The sequence below is a fragment of the Papio anubis genome, chromosome 9, assembly GCF_008728515.1.
Source record: "Papio anubis isolate 15944 chromosome 9, Panubis1.0, whole genome shotgun sequence".
Taxonomy (NCBI): domain Eukaryota; kingdom Metazoa; phylum Chordata; class Mammalia; order Primates; family Cercopithecidae; genus Papio; species Papio anubis.
This window is the reverse complement of record NC_044984.1, coordinates 121615056-121639109: the sequence shown is the minus strand read 5'-3', so window position 1 is coordinate 121639109 and position 24054 is coordinate 121615056. Positions and strand designations below refer to the sequence as shown.

Here is a 24054-nt window from a genome sequence, read left to right as displayed (position 1 = left end):
TAATTTTATGTCTGTCACTGGGTAGCTTTGAAATATTAACCATCAAAAACCTCTCTGAACTGTAAAGTTTTGCAAGCAGATATCTCTTCTGCGTAATGAAGGTGGAAAGAAAACAGTTACATCTGGAACAAAAGCATTGCTCATGAAGTGGAAGTGTAATTTTGTCTTGTGACAGTAATGCAATATTGTCAAAAACTCAGATCTACATAAGGAAAAAAAGATCATCAGAAAAAGATAAAACTATTGTTGTTTCTTGTAATTGGACTAAAAGGTAACTGTTAAAGTAATGATATTAACAATACATTGGGTGATTATAGTTTTTAGATAAGTAAAGTCAGTAATGGCAATGTCATAAGGGATGGGAAGGAAGAATCAGTCATATTATATTGGAAGATTTCTGTACTACATGTGAAATAGCATAATGATATTTGAAGGTGGACTTCGATTATGAATGTATATTGCAAACTCTAGGGCAAGCACACACAAAAATTAAAAAGAACTATAATTCACATACTAAGACCAAATAAAATATGGAATCAAATAAAATGCCCAATTAACACCAGAAAAGGGGAGGGGAGGGGCCAAGATGGCTGACTGGAAGCAGATGCATTCGGAGGCTCCAAAAAAAACCACAAAAAACCATAATAAGTGTGTGAATCCATCACTGGCAACCAAGGTATCCAGATTCTCTTATCAAAATTGACTAGAAGGGTGGCGTGACTCACGGAGAGAAGGAAGACCAGTGTGGCATGGCAGCCCACCTGAGAGCCACCGCAACCCCCTACCCCCAGCCAAGGGAGGCAGTGAGTGAGCATGCCACCCAGCCTAGGAAACTGTGCTTTTCCCACGTAAGTGTGCAACCCACAGATTGGAAGATCCCACTCGCGAACCCACCCCACCAGGGCCTAGCCTGCCAACCCTGGAACATGCAGATTCTTATAGCCTCTCAGCTGGAATCTGCTTAAGCCTGAGGAACTCAACTCCTAAGGGGAGGGGTGAGCAACACCTGCTTCAGCTGCCCGCTCCCTAAGCCTTTTAGCTCCTTGGGGGAGGGGCAGCAGCCAGCACTGGGACTTGCAACTGCCTAATAAGCTAAGCTCCATGGGCAGGGAAAGGGCAGACCCATTTCCATAGCTCCAGGCTGCGTTTTTCTCCTGCTGGAGCCAAGGAGGCTGGACAGCTTGGTCCCAAGACTTATCCCCACAGCTCAATGCACCAGCTGTGCCAGTCTGTGGCCAGATTGGCTCTTCAGGTCTAACCCTGACCCATCCTTCTTCAGTGGGTGGGGCTTCCCTGCAGGACCTCCAATAACTCCAGCCAGAGGATCTCCCTGGGCCTGAGCCCCTAGGGGGAGGGGTGGTCACAGTCTCTGCAGATCACAGACTTAGGCTCTCTTCCTGGTAGTTCTGAGGAATCTGGTCAGCCCAGACAAGTGGGCTCTTCCAGCGAAACACACCCTCTCCACCAAGGGACAAAGGGCTTCGTTAAATGGGTCCTGCTCCCTGTGCCACCCAACTGGGTGAGACCCTCCAACAGGGGTTGTTAGACACCCTATACAGGAGCAATCCTACAGGCATCAGGTTGGTGCCCCTTAAGGTCAGAGGTCCCAGAAGAAGGAACAGGAACACATTTTGGCTGCTCTCCAGCCTCCTTGAGTGGCATCTCCAGGCACAGGACTGAATCAGATGAATAAGACCTGAAGTGAACCCCCAGCAAATTGCAGCCGCCCTACAGGAGAGGGACCTGACTATTGAAAGAAAAACAAACAAGTAGAAAGTGACAACAACAGCATCAACAACAACAAAAACAACAAAAAGGCCCCCACAAAACCCCATCCAAGGGTCAGCAGCCTCAAAAACCAAAACTAGACAAACTCATGAAGATGAGAAAGAATCAATGAAAAAATGCTGAAAACCCAAAAGGCCAGAGTGTCTCCTCTTCTCCAAATGAACCCAGCATCTCTCCATCAAGGACACAGAACTGGACGGATGATCAGATGGATGAATTGACAGAAGTAGGATTCAGAAGATGGGTAATAAAAAACTATGATGAGCTTTCCTTTTATGAGCTAAAGGAGCGTGTTCTAACCCAAAGCAAAGAAGCTAAGGACCTTGATAAAATGTTAGAAGAATTGCTAATGAAAATAACAAGTTTAGAAAGGAATGTAAATGACCTGATGAAGCTGAAAAACACAGCACGAGAACTTTGGGAAGCATACACAAGTATCAACAGCTGAAATGGCCAAGTGGAAAAAAGAATATCAGAGTTTGAAGACCACCTTACTGACATAAGACATGCAGACAAGAATAGAGAAAAAAAGAATGAAAAGGAATGAACAAAGTGTCCAGGAAATATGGGACTTCATAACAAGACTGAACCTACAGTTCAGTTGATTGGAGTACCTGAAGGAGACAGGGAGAATGGAAACAATCTGGAAAACACACTTCAGGATATTATCCAGGAGAATTTCCCCAACCTAGCAAGACAGGTCAACATGCAAATTCAGGAAATAAGAGGGCACCATTAAGACACTCCATGAGAAGCTCAACTTCAGGACACATAATCACCAGATTTTTCAAGGTCAAAATGAAGGAAAAATTGTTAAAGGCAGCCAGAGAGAAAGGCCAGGTCACCCACAAAAGGAAGCCTATCAGACTATCAATGGACTTCTCTGCAGAAACTCTACAAGTCAGAAGAGATTGGGGGCTAATATTCTACATTCTTAAAGAAAAGAGTTTTCAACCCAGAATTTCATATCCAGACAAACTCAGCTTCCTAAATGAAAGAGAAATAAAGTCATTTCCAGACAAGAAAATCCTGAAGCATTTTGTTACCATCAGAACTCCTGAAAGAAACACTAAAGATGGAAAGGAAAAATCAATACCAACCACTGCAAAAACACACAAAAATATAAAGACCAATGACACTGAAGAAACTACATCAACTAGTGTGCAAAATAACCAGCTAGCATCATGATGACAGGATCAAATTCACACATAACAATACTAATCTTAAATGTAAATAGGCTAAATGCCCCAATTAAAAGACAGACTGGCAAATTGGATAAGGAGTCAAGACCCATTGGTGTCCTGCATTCAGGAGACCCATCTTACATGCAAAGACACACAAAGGTTCAAAATAAAGGGATGGAAGGAAAATTTGACAAGCAAACGGAAACCAAGAAAAGCAGGGGTTGTGATCCTAGTCTCTGACAAAACAGACTTTAAACCAATAAAGATCAAAAAAGACAAAGAAGGGCATTATATAATAGTAAAGGGAACAATTCAATAAGAAGAGCTAACTATTCTGAATATATATGCACCCAATTCCAGAGCACTGAGATTCATAAAACAAATTCTTAGAGACCTACAAAGAGACTTAGACTCCCACACAATAACAATGGGAGACTGTAACACCCCACTGCCAGTATTAGACAGATCAATGAGGCAGAAAAGTAACAAGGATATTCAGGACTTGAACTCAGCTCTGGATCAAGTGGACCTAGTAGATGTCTACAGAACTCTCTACCCTAAATCAACAGAATATACATTCTTCTCAGTGCCACATGGCACTTACTCTAAAATTAATCACAGAATTCGAAGTAAAACACTCCTCAGCAAATGCAAAAGATCTGAAATCATAACAAACAGTCTCTCAGATCACAGTACAATCAAATTAGAATTCAAGATTAAGAAACACTCAAAATCCACAATTTCATGGAAATTGAACAGCCTGCTCCTGAATGACTCCTGGGTAAACAATGAAATGAAGGCAAAAATCAACAAGTTGTTTGCAACCAATGAGAACAAAGAGACAATGTACCAGAATCTCTGGGACACAGCTAAAGCAATGTTAAGAGGGAAATGTATAGCACTAAATGCCCACTTAAGAAAGCTAGAAACTTCTCAAATTGACACCCTAACACCACAATTAAAAGAGCTAGATAGGCAAGAACAAACTAATCCAAAAGCTAGCAGAAGACAAGAAATAACTAAGGTCAGAGAAGAATTGAAGAAAATAGAGACATGAAAAACCCTCCAAAAATTAACGAATCCAGGATCTGGGTTTTTGGAAAAGTTACATAATAGATAGACCACTAGCTAGATTAATAAATAAGAAGAGAGAGAAGAATCAAATAGACACAATAAAAAATGATAAAGGGGATATCACCACTGACCTCACAGAAATACAAACTACTATCAGAGAATAATATAAACACCTCTATACAAATAAACTAGAAAATCTAGAAGCAATGGATAAATTCCTGGACACAAACATCCTACCGAGACTAAACCAGGAAGAAACTGAATCCCTGAATAGGCCAATAACAAGGTCTGAGATTGAGGCAGTAATTAATAGCCTACCAACCAGAAAAATTTCAGGACCAGACGGATTCACAGCTGAATTCTTCCAGAAATACAAAAAGGAGCTGGTACCATTTCTTCTGAAACTATTCCAAACAGTTGAAAAGGAGGGACTTCTCCCAACTCATTTTATGAAGCAAGGATCGTCCTGATACCAAAACCTGGCAGAGACACGACAACAACAACAAAAAAACTTCAGGCCAATATCCCTGATGAACATCCATGTGAAAGTCCTCAATAAAATACTGGCAAACCAAATCCAGCAGCACATCAAAAAACTTATCCACCATGATCAAGTCAGCTTCATCCCTGGGATACAAGGTTGGTTCAACATAAATCAATAAATGTCACATAAATCAATAAATGTAATCCATCATATAAACAGAACCAATGACAAAAATCACAAGATTATCCCAGTAGATGCAGAAAAGGCCTTTGATAAAATTCAACATCCCTTCATGCTTAATACTTTCAATAAACTGGGTATTGATGGAACATATCTCCAAATAATAAGATCTATTTATGACAAACCCACAGCAAATATCAAATTGAATGGGCAAAAGCTGGAAGTATTCTTTTTGAAAACCAGCATAAGACAAGGATGCCCTCTCTTACCACTCCTATTCAACATAGTATTGGAAGTTATGGCCAGGGCAATCAGGTAAGAGACAGAAATAAAGGGTATTCAAACAGAAAGAGAGGAAGTCTAGTTGTCTTTTTTGCAGATGACATGATTTTATATTTTAAAAAAATCATCATCCCAGCCCAAAAACTTCTTGAACTGATAAGCAACTTCAGCAAAGTCTCAGGATATAAAATCAATGTGCAAAAATCACAAGCATTCCTTTACACCAATAATAGGCAAGCAGAGAGCCAAATCATGAATGAACTGTCATTCACAATTGCCGAAAAGAGTGGAAAACACCTAGCAATACAACTAACAGGGGATGTGAAAGACCTCTTCAAAGAGAACTACAAACCACTGCTCAAAGAAATAAGGGAAGACACAAACAAATGGAAAAACATTCCATCCTCAAGGATGGGAAGAATCAATATTGTGAAAATGGCCATATTGGCTAAAATAATTTATAGATTCAAAATTATTCTCATCAAACTACCATTGACATTCTTCAGAGAATTAGAAAACACCTATTTTAAATTTAACATGGAATCAAAGAAGACCTCGTACAGCCAAGATAATATGAAGCAAAAAGAACAAAGTTGGAGGCATCATGCTACTTGACTTCAAACTATACTACAAGGCTACAGTAAGCAAAACAACATGGTACTGGTACCAAAACAGACACATAGACCAATGGAGCACAACAGAGACCTCAGAAATAACACCACACATCTACAACCATCTTGTCTTCAACAAACCTGACAAAAACAAGCAATGAGGGAAAGGATCTCCTATTCAGTAAATGGTGCTGGGAAAACGGGATAGCCATATGCAGAAAACAGAAACTGGAACCCTTCCTTACACCTTATACAAAAATTTACTCAAGATGGATTAGAGACTTAGATGTTAAACCCCAAACCATAAAAACCTTAGAAGAAAACCTAGGCAATACCATTCAGGACATAGGCATGGGCAAAGGCATCATGACAAAAATGCCAAAAGCATTTGCAACAAAAGTCAAAATTGACAAATGGAATCTAATTAAACTAAAGAGCTTCTTCACAGCAAAAGAAATTATCATCAGAGTGAGCAAGCAACTTAAAGATTGGGAGAAAATTTTTGCAATCTAACCATCTGACCAAAATCTAGTAGCCAGAATTTACAAGGAACTTAAACATATTTACAGGGGGAAAAAAAAAAAAAAAAGCCCCATCAAAAAGTGGGCAAAGGATATGAACAGACACTTCTCAAAAGAAGACATTATAGACATTACGCAGCCAAAAAAACATATAAAAAAAAAGCTCAACAGCACTGATTTTCAGAGAAATTCAAATCAAAACCACAATGAGATACCATCTCACGCCAATCAGAATGGCGATTATTAAAAAGTCAGGAAACAATAGATGCTGGAGAGGATGTGGAGAAATAGGAACGCTTTTACACTGTTGGTGGGAATGTAAATTAGTTCAACCATTGTGGAAGACAGTATGGTGATTCCTCAAGGATCTAGAAGCAGAAATATCATTCGACCCAGCAATCCCATTACGGGGTATATACCCAATGGAATATAAATCATTCTGCTATAAAGACACATGCACATTTACTGCAGCACTATTTACAACAGCAAAGACATGGAACCAACCCAAATGCCCATCAATGATAGACTGGATAAAGAAAATGTGGTAAATATACACCATGAAATAATATACAGTCATAAAAAGGAATGAGATCATGTCCTTTGCAGGGACATGGATGAAGCTGGAAGCCATTATCCTCAGCAAACTAACACAGGAACAGAAAACCAAACACCGCATGTTCTTATTCATAAGTGAAAGTTGAACATTGAGAACACATGGACACAGAGAGGGGAGTAACACACACCAGGGCCTGTGAGGGGAGGGAACCTAGAGGACAGGTCAATAGGTGCAGCAAACCACCATGGCTCACGTATACCTATGTAAGAAACCTGCACGATCTGCACATGTATCCCATTTTTTTTTAGAAGAAACAAAGAAAAAGAGCATTAATAAGCATATAGAATTAAAAAATAAAAATAATACCAGAAAAGGCAGAAGAAAATGGAAAAGAAAAAAGGAACAAAGGAATAGTAAACAGTTACAAACATGAAATATATATATGAGTGTGAATGGTCAAAATATACTAATTAAAAACAGAGACTGTTATAAACAGTCTACAAACAAACAATATTTGGCTATATATTATCTATAAGAAATCTACTTTAAATATAGAGAATCAGAAAAGTAAAGAGATGGAGAAAGGCATACCGTGATAACAATAATCAAAAGAAAGCTGCAGTATCTATATTAATTTCAGGAAAAGCAGACTTCCAGGAGAAGCAGACTTCGGAGCAAGAAATATTATCATTGCTAAAGAGCAACATTACATACTGGTAAAAGCATGAGGAGTGAATGTATGCAAATCAGAAAATATTAGGAGTGCAGGCAATCACAGGATGAAATGCAGAACGTGCCAAAAAATTGAACCATATTACAAATATATGAAAGCCTCTCTGAAGCTTCAGGGATGGGGGTTACTGACCTAAATTACTTTGGAAGTTAGTGGAGTCTGTAAAACAACAAAAGGTACTGCACAGAAACATTGTACTTTATTTGATAGAACTGTTTTTCACATGGGTTTGTGTTAACAATTGTAAAACCACTCTAATATGTATTCTGGAAAGAAATATGTAAATGGACTGCATACAGTGGGGTTCAGGTTTTTCACATTAAGAACTTACAGCTGAACGGGAAGGAGGCTGTAATGATCTATATGATAATAGTTTAGAGCTGAGAGCATCAGTATGAAATAATATTTACTTTAACATAGATATATCTGTGTAAGGTAGCATATGGATATATTTATAGATGCATGCATGTGGGTTAGTATATGCATATATATTTCCTTGCTCTGTCAGCTCAGAGGAAATAGAAACAACACCCCAACATGAATGAGCACACTACAGCCCCAGTGTTGGTTTCTAACATCATATAAATAATGGAAACTAGTATTTTTGGAGAAATGTCTGACTTTATGACCAGGGTAGGAAATACGTATGATGATCCTGGAGCATCTCATAGTACAAGTAAGTAATGAAGAGCTTTAAAAAAATAATTGTGATGTCAACATAATGCAGAGCCAGCTGAGGGCTCCAAAGGGCCAAGCCTGGGACAATATGAGCAAAGAAATAGATAAAATAGTATTATAACCCAAATATGAAATTAACATCCAGGAGCGAACACTGGTAGAAATGATAATACATAACTGGGAAAGAATGGACAAATCTGTGCAGAGGCATTCCATGTCATTTATATAGATAGCCAGTCTTCAAGAAGTGAGCATAACTTACTGCTCCTTAAGCTTTGGGCTGTGTGTACTAACCTCCTTCCAAAGAGGAAAAGTATGGAAATCAGAAGGAAAGTAATTGTACAGTGGAGAATCACAACGGCACTACTTTAACCAAAGGATCAAGTTTAATAACATCAGTAGTAATAAGTCACATTGATGATATATATCCTTGATATGATATGACAAGAATGGCACTTTACTGTGTGGTCTTTCTTCTCCAAACACGTAATTGCTGTCTAATCACAAGAAAAACATCAGAAGTATTTCAATGGAGGGACATTCCACAGACTACCCGACCATTTAAGGAATACCAGAATTTATTTTTTGTTGGTTAACTTTTAAGTTCAGGGGTACATTGTGCAGGTTTGTTACATAGGTAAACATGTGTCCTAGGAGTTTGTTCTACAGATTATTTTATCACCCAGGTATTAAGCCTAGTACCCATTAGTTATTTTTCCTTATCTTCCCCGTCCTCCCACCTTCCACCCTCTGATAGGCCCCAGTGTGTGTTGTTTCACTGTATATGTCCATGTGTTCTTATCATTCAGCTCCCACTTATAAGTGGGAGCATGCAGGATTTGGTGTTCTGTTCCTGTGTTATTCTGCTAAGGGTAATGGTCTCCAGCTCCATCCATGTCCCTGCAAAGGACATGATCTTGTTCTTGTTTATGGATGCATAGTATTCCACGGTGTATATGTACCACATTTTCTTTATCCAGCCTGTCATCGATGGGCATTTAGGTTGATTCCATGTCTTTGCTATTGTGAATAGTGCTGGATATGAACATAAAAATGCAGGTGTCTTTACAATATAATGATTTTGAACTAGAGAAAAGTATTTTAAAATTCATGATGAACTGTAAAAGAGCCCAAATAGCCAGTGCAATCCTAAGCAAAAAGAACAAAGTTGGAGGCATCATGCTAACCAACTTCAAACTATACTACAGGGCTACAGTAACCAAAACAGCATGATACTGGTATCAGAATTTCTTAAAAGTGTAGAGCTTATTAATTAAAAATGAAAAGAGAAGTCTGAGAAATTGTTATAGGCAAGAGAAGGAGACATAACTAATGTGATATTCTGGATAGAATAATGGAACTTGAAAAGGATATTAGGGAAAATCTGAGGAAATCTGAAAAGAGAATGGACTTTATTTAATGACAATGTACTTGTATTTTGTCATTCATTGTGGTAAGTATATCAGGATAATGGAAGATGTAGTAGAGTAAGAGTGTTTGGGAACACTGTACCATCCAAACAACTTTCTGTAAATCTGAAACAGTTTGAAATTAAAAGGTTTATATAAAGAACAATAAACTTTAAACTATCAAAAAAAGAAAAGAAAAATTAGAATCATAATTAGAAAATAGGTTCAGGAAATGAAAGCCACTTGCTGTGTCTGACTCTATTTTCTCACAAAGCTTTTTGTTTGTTCATTTGTTTTTCTTAACTTACCATGTTTAAAGTAATTACAGTGATATAACGTGAAGGTCAGGAGTTTCTGTGCTGCAGCCTGAATGTGCTGTAGAAGCAAGAAAATTGCAAAGTATCAGACCCTTTTCAGGCAGAAATTTGTTTCTATCTAGGTGTTAAAATGAGTTTTGATAATAGTGGAAAGCTTGATGCTGTGTAACAAAGACCAGATGTGCCCTACATATACCCAGGTACTCCCCTACAGTTCCCGGGGTCCTCTGATGGTAAGTTGGGGCCATCTGGCTATTCCTCACCTGTGGACTCAGCATGATTGATTTGCAGCAATCTTGGCTGAGGCAGGTAAGGACGGGCGCGCCTCCTGTTGATCACTATTTCACTCGCTGCAATGAAGCTGGACTTACAGGAGAAGTCAATTTCACTGCCTTAAGGCAATAAGGTCTCAGGCGTTCCCTGTTGCAGCAACTGGCACTAATTACTTTAATGAAGAATGCCTCATACTGACTTTTCCCAAGTCATTGAGCACATTCTATCCAATACAGGTATGAAAAGTGTGCAGGGAGCGGGAGCCAAAAATAGGATTTCTGAGCCAGAGCCTGTGACTGAGGTGAGAAAAGTAAAGGTCCCAGTCTTAAAATAGCCTGCACATTTCAGAATGACATTACTCCCAGCCCCAAGGAGGAACACAGCTCCCTTTGTGAGGAGTGATGAATTATGACCATGTGGAGATGCATATTTCATAAGTCCTTCTACGTTTATGAATGGTGGCTGAACTGTAAATATAGCTGGAGCCAGAGTCTGACATTTCACACATATTAAATTAAAAACAATGACTCCTTTAGCCTTTTACTTCTAAGTAAAATAAAATATCATGTAATCCCAGCACTTTGGGAGGCCGAGGCCGGTCGCTCACCTGAGGTCAGGAGTTTGAGACCAGCCTGACCCACATGGTGAAACCCCGTCTCTAGTAAAAATACAAAATTAACTGGGCGTGGTGGTGCATGCCTATAATCCCAGCTGCTCAGGAAGCTGAGGCAGGAGAATAGCTTGAACCCGGGAGGTGGAGGCTGCAGTGAACCGAGATCATGCCAATGCACGGCAGCCTGGGCAACAAGAGCGAAACTCTGTCTCAAAAAAATATAATAAAATATCAGGGATTTCAGAACAGTTGTTTTCTTATTCTTTCAGGTAAGGCATATATTTAGTTGCTACTATGTGACAGGGACTGCATAAAACACTGACAATTCAGGTTTAATAAGAGACATTCTTATTCCTCAAGGAGTTCATATTTTAAGAGACTGAGTAATACATAAGTAATTTAGATGTACGATGTCCAGTGCTACAATAGAGGTCTGCATAGGGTGCTAGGAAACAGAAGAAGCAGACTTAGCACAGCAAAGAGGTTCAGAAAAAGTTTTCAGAAGTGATAATGACACTGGCAAAAAGAATGGAAGAGGAATTCCAGGTTGAAGATGTGTGAGCAAGAACAAACATTTGAAAAATTTTACTACATAGGGACATGATTATCACATAAGTCACTTATGTAAGTATTACTATATGTGATAGACTAACTTTTCTTCTATGTGTTAAGTGTTTAATTACATTTCGTTTGGTATCATGAGACTACAAAGTACAAGGGTAGGAACAGCATGAGATCATATTTAGTGGTACTGATCACAGGTAAAATTACACTTCAATGATGAGGAAATATATGTGAAGTTAAACTTAGAAAACAATATGCATTTGATTAAAGGGCTTCTAAGAACACACTCTTGTGATATGTATATTGGGAAACAGGCTGTTACTTAAGTAGGATGTATTATACCTGGAATTCTAATCACATACCTCTTATCGAAGAGTGTACTTCCATTATTAGACTGGGATGTCATATATTTTAAAGCTCAGAAACATTTTAAGAAATACCATGGCTCATGTGGTTAAAAGCTAAACTTGTATTAAAATTACTTTTTAGATTTAAAAAAAATAAGATGTAGAATTGGAACCTTTGATAATACCTTTGACATATAAAGAATCTAAACAAATGAACAAGTAACAAGAATGGATAATGGACCAAAGAAGAAACATAAACAAGCACTACAGAAATGAAAGATGTTCAAGCTTACCAAATATCAAATATGTGTGAATTTTAATGACAAAATCACTATATGTTAGTTACATTAATACATATGTAGAAATACAATCATAGTCAAAAGTGTGAAATATATCAAGAGACCAACATACACAGATGCTGCTAGTGAGGCCCTGAGTTAGTTCAAATGTTTTCTAAGACATTTTTACAACACATATCAAAAACTTTGGAAAATAGATGACCTTTAACAGAAGTCTCAGTTATTGACATTGCCTCCAAGGAATTAATCACATATTGTTTTTAAGAACTTCAGTTCAAATATCTTCACATCTGCATTGTTTATAATAGTGTAAAATTGGGGATAACCTAAAGATCTAACAATAAATGGTATTTTAGTCACATGCTGCAAATTAGAAGCCCAAAAGATAATTATAGCCTGCAGACACTGTTTATACAATTCAGTGATTTAAATTAATTTTGACTGGTTGCAAATACTTATATTTGCAAATGCCCATCCCTCTACATTTTGTGTGTGTGGTAAGAGGCACCCAATTTTATTTAGTGAAGACTTCTCCCCTATTCTCAGTCCATGTGATTCAGATGGTCTCTGTGTCCAGACTCAGGGATGGATCATGGAACCCAGATATGACTAGTCAGATGGTTCCCACAGTTATGGATATTATCACTGGATGGGCTCAGATTGGTCTAAGCAGAGTAAATCTTAAGTATTTTTTTTTTCTGGAGCCACAAGAAAGAGATGATATCTTTTCTGTAAAATGTTGTAAGTGGATGGTATGTCCTGAATCTATAAGGCCACATCACATGGACTCACCCAGCCTAGCAGAAGATGGAATGAAGAGAGGGAGGAAAACTGAGTCACAAAGCCACAGGTTCTAGGCAAGCCTGCGGTCAGCCAGTTCAGACCCTGGTCTTTTCAGTGATGTGAGTCAACAAGCAACAACCTCTAGTATCTGTTTTTCCTTTTTCAGTTAAAACATGTGGAATTGGAATTTATGTTACTTGTATCTGTAGAATGTTCGAAGTGAGAGAGAAAGAAAAAAAACAAACAAAATGAAACAGAAACGTCCACCAGGGAACAAAATCCCCCTTTCTCTCACCTTCATTACTTCTTTACAAAGCCACACTGAAGCCTTCCCTCCCTGGCAATTGGCACCAATGACTGTATTTTCAATTTCTTTTTAACTCTATTGACTTACCTGACAATACGAAGATGGAGAAGACTCTAAGGGGAAGTCATTGCTGTAGTATTGCGGAAAAAGATCAGTGCATTTGCAATTTCTGAACCCTGAGAGATAATGATTCCAGCAGCCTGCAGAGATTTCTGAAATGCATAAATACAAACCGCAGCAAACCTTGGCCCACCCAGCAGGGAAGGGCTGAGGCTTCAGCGCAGAGTTAACTGGAAATGAGCAGAGAGAAACAGATTCTAGTGCCATGTCTTTATTAAATAGAAGGGTGATTTAGCTGGGCGCGGTGACTCACGCCTGTAAGCCCAACAATTTGGGAGGCTGAAGTGGGCAGATCACTTGAGGTTAGGAGTTCTGGACCAGCCTGGCTGACATGGCAAAACCCCATCTGTACTAAAAATACAAAAATTATCTGGATGTGGTCCAGGCACCTGTAATCCCAGCTACTCTGGAGGCTGAGGCCAGGAATCGCTTAAACACAAGAGGCAGAGGTTGCAGTGAGATGAGATTGCACCACTGCACTCTGGCCTGGGTGACAGAGTGAGACTCCATTTCAAATAATAATAATAATAATAATAATAATAATAATAATAAGTGATTTAGTAACATTGTATTAACAGTTCACAAAAGGGCATTGGGAATACAGAGAAACTTTAATAATTGCCACAAAACACAGACAACTGGAGATAAAATGAGTGCATATGATGATCTATTGGGGATTTGCATTGTTTCTCTTCTCTCTCTCTCTCTCTCTCTCTCCCCTCCCCTCCCTCTCTCTCTCAATCTCTTTCTCTTCCTCCCTCTCTCACTCTTTCTTTCTTTCCCTTCCATTCAATAGAGACAACCATCTTAAGTAACACCGGGCTCTTACTGAGAAAAAAAAATCTGCTTGTTTTCTCTATCATAAAACATTAGTTAGTAAAGTCCAAGCAATTTTATCTGGTCCCCTTCAGATAGAAAAGAATATGCTACTTACCTGCCCGTAACTTCATCCTCTCTCTATCCTCTGCCTCTCCAGCAGGGCAGCTCTGTTCTGAGACTTTCGTGGTCAACAGCAGCCCGACATCCTATGCTAGTTAGGTACAGCCCCAAGACTGGTCATCCTTGGTTGGCTATGGAAACACTGACTCCATGAGCCTAGAGACTGAACTTTTCCCCAGAAAATAATAAAAACTGTATTTGTCTTTACATATTTTATTTGTTCCTGTACGTTGATCATTGATCCACCTCTGAGCTGAGGAAAGGGAAGCTGCTTTTTTTTCTTTGAAACTATGTCTCACTCTGTCCCCAGGCTGGAGTGCAGTGGTGCAATCTCGGCTCACTGCAACCTCTGCCTCCCAGGTTCAAGTGATTCTCTTGCCTCAGCCTCCCGAGTAGCTGGAACTACAGGCATGCACCACTACGCCCTGCTAATTTTTGTATTTTTAGTAGAGACAGGGTTTCACCATGTTGGCCAGGATGGTCTTGATCTCCTGACCTTGCGATCCTCCCGCCTCGGCCTCCCAATGTGCTGGGATTACAGGCGTGAGCCACCGCGCCTGGCCAGGAAGCTGCCTTTAATCACCTGTATTCCTAAATGGCTGAGATTAGATGAGGACACCAATGTTGACTCATCCAGTTCTTTCACTCAACTTTGACTTCCGTGAGGGCAGCATGGAACACTTTAGACAGAAAAAGAGGTAGAAATGAATAGTAAACTTCACTTGTAGGAGAAACTTTTCTTATTTTTCTTCTATGACTTCAATGTTGTTTTTAAAATAAAAAAGATAGATTTCATTTGCATTAAAACAGATCCAGAGAATGCTTAGGCCTGCAGCCAGTGGCTCTTGGTGGGTCTGGTTCTCTGGATGAACACGTAGTAACGAATTTATTATTGCAGGAAATCCACTTCCCACCTTTGTTTCAGAAGCAGAAATATTCTTTATTATACTGTGTTGGGGTGCTGCAGTGGCTGTTCATGCTAACTTGTGCTTACTTGCAAATAAGTTTGTGTATGTTTTAGGCATCACCAGGCATTTGAAGATTCAACCCTGTCACTGAAAGAGAGATTTTATTTTAACCCTATTGTGAGCCTTTCAGGCCTTAGGTGCACAGAGGATTTACCTGGAGAAAGTTTTGGGGAAGGAGCTGGCCCCAGCTCTGAGGGCTCCTGTTCTTGTAGGTTCCTCACCAGCCTCCGGGGTTATAGCCTGAATCCTGCCTGGCGTCCTAGAGAGGCATAAACACCTATAATGCCTCTCTAGTGGGCTCTTCTTAGACTCGGGGAAGATCTCATTTTATGATGCTTGAGGAGTCTCAGTTTTCCCTTGCTCTGTAAGGCTTGGAAATGTTTCCTATTACATCACAAATCCCCACTCTTCCTTAGTGGACTTTGATTCCTGAAGTAGCTTGCATGTGCCTGAAACCGTGGAATGTCGTCTCATGCGACAATTAGACAGAAAGACTAGCATTTGCTTACTCTTTGTGCATGTAATTGTGCTGCCAACCTTTCCTTAGAGTTGTATCTTGTTAATATATTGTCGGTTGGATTTTGGCATCATTCTCAGGTTTTGGCGGAATTGAAATAGTCATTAGCTAGCTTTCCCCATTCAAATAAGACTGCAGAGAAAGGAAGGAAAAGATGTGAGTAAATCAAGGAGCTTTTCCTTTTCTCTGATTTTGTTGACTGCAATTCCCATCTCTTGGTTCAGCTGTCTTTCTCATTAGTGGATCCTGATGAAATTATGGAAGAAATTGAAGAGCTCTTGATACTCCTATATAGACCAATGAAAACAAGTCATTCGTAGGTGGTTTCTCAACACAGATTGCCGGATCCTTTAAAATCTGTGGTTCTCTTGCTCAGAGAGGAAACTGAGATCATCCTTCTCATTGTCATCAAGATACAGCAGGCAGAGGGTGCCGCCCACTCATCTGGGTGCTTTGACTGAAGTCCCAGAGGCCCTGCAGCCTCAGCACAGTTGCAGACCTGCAAGGTTTCTCAGGGTTATTTCCTGGTAGAACATATTTCTCTTTCCAAGGCATTTCTTTGACTTATTCATAAATTTAACAGGTATCAACTGACTTGTGTCTGTGGCTTGGCCTTGTACAGGAGTTAGAATCAAAAGTCAAGCCTGTGCTGCCCTCATGGAAGTCAAAGTCCAATGTAGGAGCTGGAAGAGTCAAGGGTGGTACCCTCATACTCCTTTTTTTGGATGGAGATGTTTTGCAAAAACAGCTCCTTTCAACAGGTGCCCTGCCCAGAGAGTACCTGCACCATCTCATGTCAGTCCTAGACAGGTAGCCTCTTTGTTACATCTTCTGTCTTCTCCCTCCATAACTCATCACCACTCTGGATGCAAGGGAGGTAAGACAAAGCAGGAGAAGAGAAGCCCCCTCCCTTCTCCCACAGCGTGTCCAGAGGGGTAAGAGAGATTCTGGGTATGCAGATTGTTAATCCAGGATGGCTTATTTAAACAGTAAACAAGAACATACACAAAACAAACAAAATGAAAACTTTCATTGGACTTCTGTTGAAAATCCAGGAGACTATTATGTCTCAGGAGCCCACATTTCTATGGGGTGACCCCTGGCTGGAGCTGTCACCCCCTTAGACAGAGCAGTTACTCCTCCTGTCACTGCAGCCCACTCTGCTGCTCTGGGTTCTGTCATGAGCTGGATTGTGTGTGCTCATAATACGTATGTTCAACTTCTCACCTTCGGGACATCAGAATGTAACTGTATGTGGAGATTGGGTCTTTAGAGCAGTCATAATTTAGTAAAAATGAGGTTGTTATGGCAGGTCCTAATCCAATCTGACTGATGTCTTTATAAGAAGCGGAGATTAGGACCAGACACGGTGGCTCACACCTGTAACCCCAGCAGTTTGGGAGGCTGAGGCCAGTGGATCGATCACCTGAGGTCAGGAGTTTGAGACCAGCCTGGCCAACATGGTGAAACCCCATCTCTACTAAAAATCAAAAAAACAAAAAACAAAAAAACAAAACTGGGTGTGATGGCAGGTGCCTGTAAACTCCAGAGGCTGAGGCAGGAGAATCACTTGAACCTCGGAGGCGGAGGTTGTAGTGAGCCGAGATTGCACCACTGCATTCCAGCCCAGACAACAGAGTGAGACTCCATCTCAAAAAAAAAAAAGAAAAAGAAAGAAAGAAAGAAAAGAAAAACAAAAAAAGATGGAAAAGGAGATTAGGGCACAGACACCAAGTGGGCTATGTGAGGACACAGGGAGAAGATGGCCACCTACAAGCCAAGGAGAGAGGCCTCAGAAGAAAGCCACCCTGCAGACACCTTGATCTCAGATCTTCCAGCCTCCAGAACTGTGAGGAAATGCATTTATGCTGTTTAAGCCACCAGTCTGTGGGGTTTTGTTACAGCAGTTTGAGCAAATTAATGTGAATTTCCATTGCCAAGCCTCTTCCTTTTGACCCATGTATCTGATCTTCCTGGTGATTGTGGGCCATTTGAATGTGTGCTCTTTGATTTGAACTCAGTTTTCATTGGTTTAATATACAAAGTTGTGCAATACGCAAGGGGCCTCCTAAAAAAGGTCCATATGCTAATCCCTGGAGCTGGTGAACATGTTACTTTGTAAAAAGGGACTTTGCAGATGTGATTCAGTGCCTTGAATTGGGAGATTACCCAAAATTATCTGTGTGAGTCCCGTGTAATCATGTTTTCTAATAAGGAGAAGGATTGAGGGTCAGAGTCAGAGGAGAGGTGACCACAACAGCAGAGGTTGGAGTGTCAGGATTGCTGGCAGAGGGACCTAAGGAAAGGACTGCAGGTGGCCTCTGGAAACTGGAAAAGACAGCTAGGAGTAGGCTGTCCCCTGGAGCCTCCGACAGGAACACAGAGCCAGGAGTAGATGTTCCTCTGGAGCCTGCAACAGGAACACGGCCCTGCTGATAGCTTCATTTCAGCCACACAGACCAATTTCTAGACTCAGACCTCTAAAAGTATAAGACAGCAAACTGATAATGTTTTAAGCCACCTTGCTTATTTATTTGTGAACATGGGCATCACTGACTCGTCCCACTTGGATGTACACTGCACAAGGCAGGAATCTTGCCTATCTTGATTCACGCTGTGTCTATGGCACCTAGAATGGTGCCTGGCACACACAATTACAAAAACAAAACAAAACAAACACAAAATGTTCAGTAAAGTCCTGCTAAGCAGATTACTCATCCATATTCCCCAGCCATGGTGTAGAGTTGACACCTCCATCAGGCCATTCTACTCACTGGGAAAACCCCATGACTTGCACCTTTGCCTGAGGTTGGATGCAGAACCCTGTGGGTAGGAAAATAGACTGATGCTGTTGAGTGAATAATAATTAACTGAGTTCCATGTTTATTCATTTACAACACAGTAGGCTCTAAGTTAAGCATCTCTGTTATTTTGTCTCATTTACTTCTCAGGACAGTCCTACAATATAGGGACTTTGATCATCTCCAGTGTGCCTAGGAGACAGGCTCACTAGTGAGGAGTGATGCAGCCCAGGAATCACAGTGGTGAGTAATACTCAAAGTGCAAGACGTTGCCTGCATGTGGTCTGTGTGCATCTCCATGACCATGTTGTATACGGCAGCTGCTGTGGGGTAGAAACCCCCTAGTGGTTTCAGAGTCCCAAGAGCTGAGTTTAATATTCTACATCACTGCTGTGATACAGAGTCTGATTCCATTTTTAATGGTTGGCCCCTGACCCCTTTCAAGCCCCACCCCTCACCTGCCCCGGTAAGAAAATCCAGCATCACCTCCCTCAGCACTGTAGGGAGTTGAGCCATGCACGCCAGGACCTGTGCACTGGAGCCCACCCGGCCCGCCTCCCATTAGCAATCAGAGGCAAGGCTGCCCTCCCTCTATCCCCCACCCTCTGCCCCACTCAAGCCATGGGCTCCATTGGTACCAGGAACAATCCTGCTGTCCCCCAAAAGTCCCATTTTGTGACTAATAAACCGTTACATACATTTTGGGTGCATTTTTGGATCAACAATCTCAACACTGGTCTCAGTATCCTAACCCATGTGGGGAGCAACTGGGGACAGGTAGGTCTGCACTCCACCAGAAAACCACAAATCAACTACTTAATATCTGAGTTACCTTGCAACGAGTGTCACTAACCCACACCTTACTTTCCTGGATTGTAAAATGGTGAGAATGAAATTCCCTACCATAGAAACTCCCAGGTAAAAACCCTCTTTGAAGCATTGCATATAGGGTATATAGGGTATGTATTAGTGATGCTAATAGTGATGGCAGAAAAGAAACTCATATTTAGAATTTTATTTTTTTACTCCATAAAGCCATGGGAAACAGATGAGAATGATTTGGGCTCTTGCCAAATGAGGTTGAAAAAGAACTAACTGTCCTGACATGTCATCATGGCTGTGGTTATTTAGGTCCAGTCCTCACTGAAGGACTGATGAGTTATGCTGAACCTCCTTGAGGGCAGAAAATCTACATAAATTACTTGGAATTATTCTGCACAAGAGACTTGTTTCTTCTCTTCTATTGATTGATTTAAGCATTTATGTCAAGATGTCTCATGAATATTTTCTTTGTACTTTGGGTTACCCAAAAATATTTTATTTATTTTGTTGCATGAATTTGTCTAGCATTGGCTACTGAGAGCTCTTTCAGTTTGTACCTTTGCATACCCCCAACAATGATTTTTTTTCTTTTGAGGACTTTCTTACTTTCTCACACAAGATATTCCAGCCTCATTTTGTGTATCCTCTGTCTCAGTTCTAGAAGCAGTCATTTTCCCAGGAAACTGGGGTTCTTTTCATGGGAGAATGGTATTAGAAATCAACATCTGGATTCCAGGTGGGCTTGCTTCTAAATAGGTAGACCTTTTTCTGTACTGGAGTTACATCACACACGCATTGCATCAATTGTGTGTGTGTGTGTTTGAGAAAGAGAAAGAGAGAGAGAGATCAGACAGTGCTGGGTATTGCTCTACTAAAGCAGCTCATGTGAGATGTACAGCAAATGCTTCCTCAACTTGTCAAGCCATTATCAAATAACTCTTACATATTAGTTTTCTATGCTGCCTAAAATCTTATCATAAATTTAGAGGCTTACAATTTATAAGCTCATGGTTCTGGGGGCCAGAAGTCCAGGCACACATGACCAGGTTCTCTGTTCAGTCTCACAAGGCTGACATCTTGATAGGTGTTGACGTGATGAGGCTCTTTTAATCTTTTTTTTTTTTAATTTTAAGTTTTTTCCGTCATCCCTGTGTCTCTGGTAATGGTACAGGACTTACGTCTATATATTATGTGACAGCTTAGACAGTGCTGAGGATTCAGTCTTTGCCTTGATGAGAAAGCATCTACCTCCTGGGCTTTCTTGCAGTCATTTCTTGCCCATTTTTCTTATGAAAAATATTTGGCTGCTCTAGTCACTGCACTTGATGAGATTAAAGTCTGTAGCTGTCTCAGGTGCAACTAACTGAAAACACATCATGACATCTTTCTCCAAAGCCATTTTTAGAACAAATTATTGAAGCCTTGGCACCCTTCCGTGACATTCCCTTGGAAAGACAGCAGGACTCTGTTCCTGTCCTGGGACATACCAGGTGAAGGCTGAGGATTGTTGAGGGAAGATAGATGGCCGAAAGCGGGACCCTTCGCAGCAACACACACTCCCATATTTCCATGTCTTATTTCCCTTTTAACTGCCATTCCTTTGTGAAGCAATAAATACCCCCTGGTCTTATTGGAATGAGAGAAGGATAACCTTATGGGCTTTAGTGCCACAAAATGCATTAGCTGTCATGTCAAAATGAAATCACTTATAATGAGCAGAGAAAAACAAGGAAGTGAGTATTGGTATGATGTATAGACAAGGAAGACTTTTGTATCATACAAGCTAAAGAATAAACCATAAAAAATAACTTAGCTACAAAACAGTTTAAAATATCTGTTTATCACATTAGACCAAAATCAAAACTAAAATGTAAATGACATGTTGGGGAAACTATTTTCAAACTTTCTAACAAAGAATGAGTATGCTTAAGGCAGGGAATTTATAAATTAATCAAGGTAAAAGCAAATGCATCAAATAAATAGATGAAGGACATTAACAGGCAAGTCAAAATGGAAAAAGTAAGACAGTCAACATTTGAGAAAAAATACTCAGCTTCATTAGTTCTATAATTAATATAAAATAGGAACGAGGAATAGTTACTGTTTTGTTGCTCAAACTGGAAAGTGGCTTTTAATACAACTCTCCTTTCTTCAGGTCATGTTGAATTGGTCACTTTATGAGTAGTACTGTATATGAATATCACTTTTCTTAAGGACACATTGGGAACTAGAATTGAAAGGCTTGTGAGTGAATATGCCATCTGACTCAGCAACTTCAGTGTTGGACACTTACTTGAAGCAAATTATCAGAGCTCCACAACAAGGATAGAGGCTACCAGGGAGATAGTGAGTTCCCATTTCAGAAAATGTGCAAGCGTGAGGGACGATTGATGAGGCTATTGATAATACCGGGAGAGGGTTGGGTTAGATGAATCAATAGTAAGGTCATTCCAAGTTTCAAATGTTATGACTCAACCACTCTCTCATCAAAACAAAAGTGTTTGGAAGAACATAAAGATACGGAAAGCTTTACATTATTATTATAATCAAAATAGCAGCAACACACTTGTTATGTGCAAGATGTTGTTTGAAGCACTTCAAAGGTATTTGCTTATGTAAGTTGTACGGCACCATGAGAGGTGGGTATTAACATCCTTATTTTATAGATAAGCAAAGTAAGGTACAGAGAAATAAAGTCACATTCATCAGGCCACGTGGGAAATAAATAGAAAAGCCAAAGTGTCAGCCCAGACAGTTGCTCTGTGCCGCACACAATCTTAGGTCTTATGCCAGCCTGCCTCCTATTTGTTAGTTCTGCTGTAATTCAAGGTCTGAATAATTGTTTTTTCTTCAAAATAGGATCTGGAAAGTCACTAGGTCTGTACCACACTTTACAGTGTATAAAACACTTTCACCCAGAGTTATCTTATTTGATGCTTTCAATAAGACATTGGAGTTGTCCCAGGATAAGAACATCTCCATACTAGGGGAAAATGAAGTTCCAAGGAGTCGTGATTTGTCTTTCTTTAGTTCACAGTGAGGTAGACGAGATGCTCTCGTTAAAACCTTCTGTGTCACCCAATGGCGTACAGGGTGATCGATACATTTGCTTTATTCACTTTGAGGCTGGTGCTTCCAACAAGGGAACCGTAGGGCATTCAAAGCCTGGACTTGGACCTACATGAGCTATTTATCCATGGAGCTTTTAAAATTGCACCTGCAATACTTCTCAGCCACAAAGGTGACATAAATACTTGTGTTTGCTTCTCAGCCACACAAACCCTGCACTATCCTTCTCAATTTCCGGAAAGTAAGGTTCTGCACGCTTGCTTCAGTTGTCTGTTGTAATGTAACAAACCACCTCTAACCATAGTAATGTGAAAGAACAACCATTTTAGTTCCTCATGATTCTTTGGGTGAGAATTTGCTCGGGGAGAGGCGATATGGACCATCTTTGAGCCATAATAATGGGAGCTGTGGTTGTAATCATACAAAGGACTGGGATGACTCAGCTGGTTTCATGTCTGGGGTCTCAATTTGCCCTGTCCACTGGGTTCCTCGGTTGTCTACCATGTGGCCTCCCCACCAGGCTAGCTTAGGCTTCCTCCCTGCATGGCAGCCTCAGTGTGAGTTGACTTCTTACCTAGTGGCTGACTTCTCCTCTGGAAGAACCAGAAGCCGTAGGTATCAGAAAAGCTGGCTTGGAGCTGGTACAGTCTCCCTCCTATTGTATTCTACAGTCATGGCACGTTCGAGGCCAGCCAGACTCTAGGAAAGAGAAAGACACTGTGTGTTTATAAATGGAAGAAATGTCATGAATATCAAAGCCCTGAAAAATAGATTTTTCATTAAAACTTTCATATGTGCAAGTAACAGACATTTAAAAAATTGCAAAATGTAAACAGCTGAAACTATTTTTTTCTCTCTTATGCCATTCCTGTTTGTCCTTCTAAATAGCAACTATATCTACACGCCCACATATATTTAGATTTTTCCTCTTTCACACAAAGTGGAACCAATCGTATCTGCTCTTCCACACTTTCCTTTTCTTCTATTACCATAGTATTTCAGAATGCACACACATGTAACTATTCATACTGATACAGGTAATCCTTGACCAATGCAGGGGTCAGAAGCACCAACTCCCCACATGGCAGTAAATCTGCACGTAATTTTCAACTCTTTCAAAACCTAGCTACCAACAGCCTTCTGTTGACTGACAGCCTTACTGATAACATCAACAGTTGATTAACACATAAATAGACTGGTATATATGTATATTTTATGCATTCATGACATACCTAACTTTTTCTTATTTTGTTTTGCTATTGGTGACATGGTTTGTGAGGTTTCCAGATTGCTGAGAATCTCCAAATCATTTTGTAATATATTTATTTTAAAAAACCCACTTGTAAGTGGACCTGCACAGGGCATAGCCGTGTGTTGTCTTAAGGTCACTTTTGTCTATATAAATATAATTTTATAACATACAAATACACATACATATATAAATGTATGTACCCATAAATACACACATGCATAAATATATTTGCTTATGTAAACACATTGTTAGGACATACACAAAAAGGAAACAATTGTTTGGGCGAGGAACTAAGGGGCCAAATGTCAGGAGTGGTAGAACAACGTTCATTGTACATCCTTTTTGACATGTTAACTTTGAGCCTTGTGATATATTAATACATATATTTTCATATTTATCAGCATTTTAAGTATAAAATATAGCTCAGAAACATTTTCTGGTAAGCTTTGGGAAGTGGCTTTTTAACTGCTGAATAATATGTCATTTAATGGGCACACCGTTATTGACCAAACTCTGTCCTCACCTCCTTAACAGCAACATTAAAATTTTTTTATTACCGAATG

General features: G+C 40.0%; 1 long non-coding RNA gene across 1 annotated transcript in view; it reads left to right on the top strand.

Annotated features, from left to right (window-relative positions):
* LOC108581166 overlaps nt 1-24054 on the top strand; it is a 78512-nt gene that overhangs the window by 20815 nt on the left and 33643 nt on the right. The window contains exon 3 of the long non-coding RNA XR_001893078.3: nt 18499-18591. This is a non-coding gene — a long non-coding RNA (uncharacterized LOC108581166). The remainder of the gene's footprint in view (nt 1-18498; nt 18592-24054) is intronic.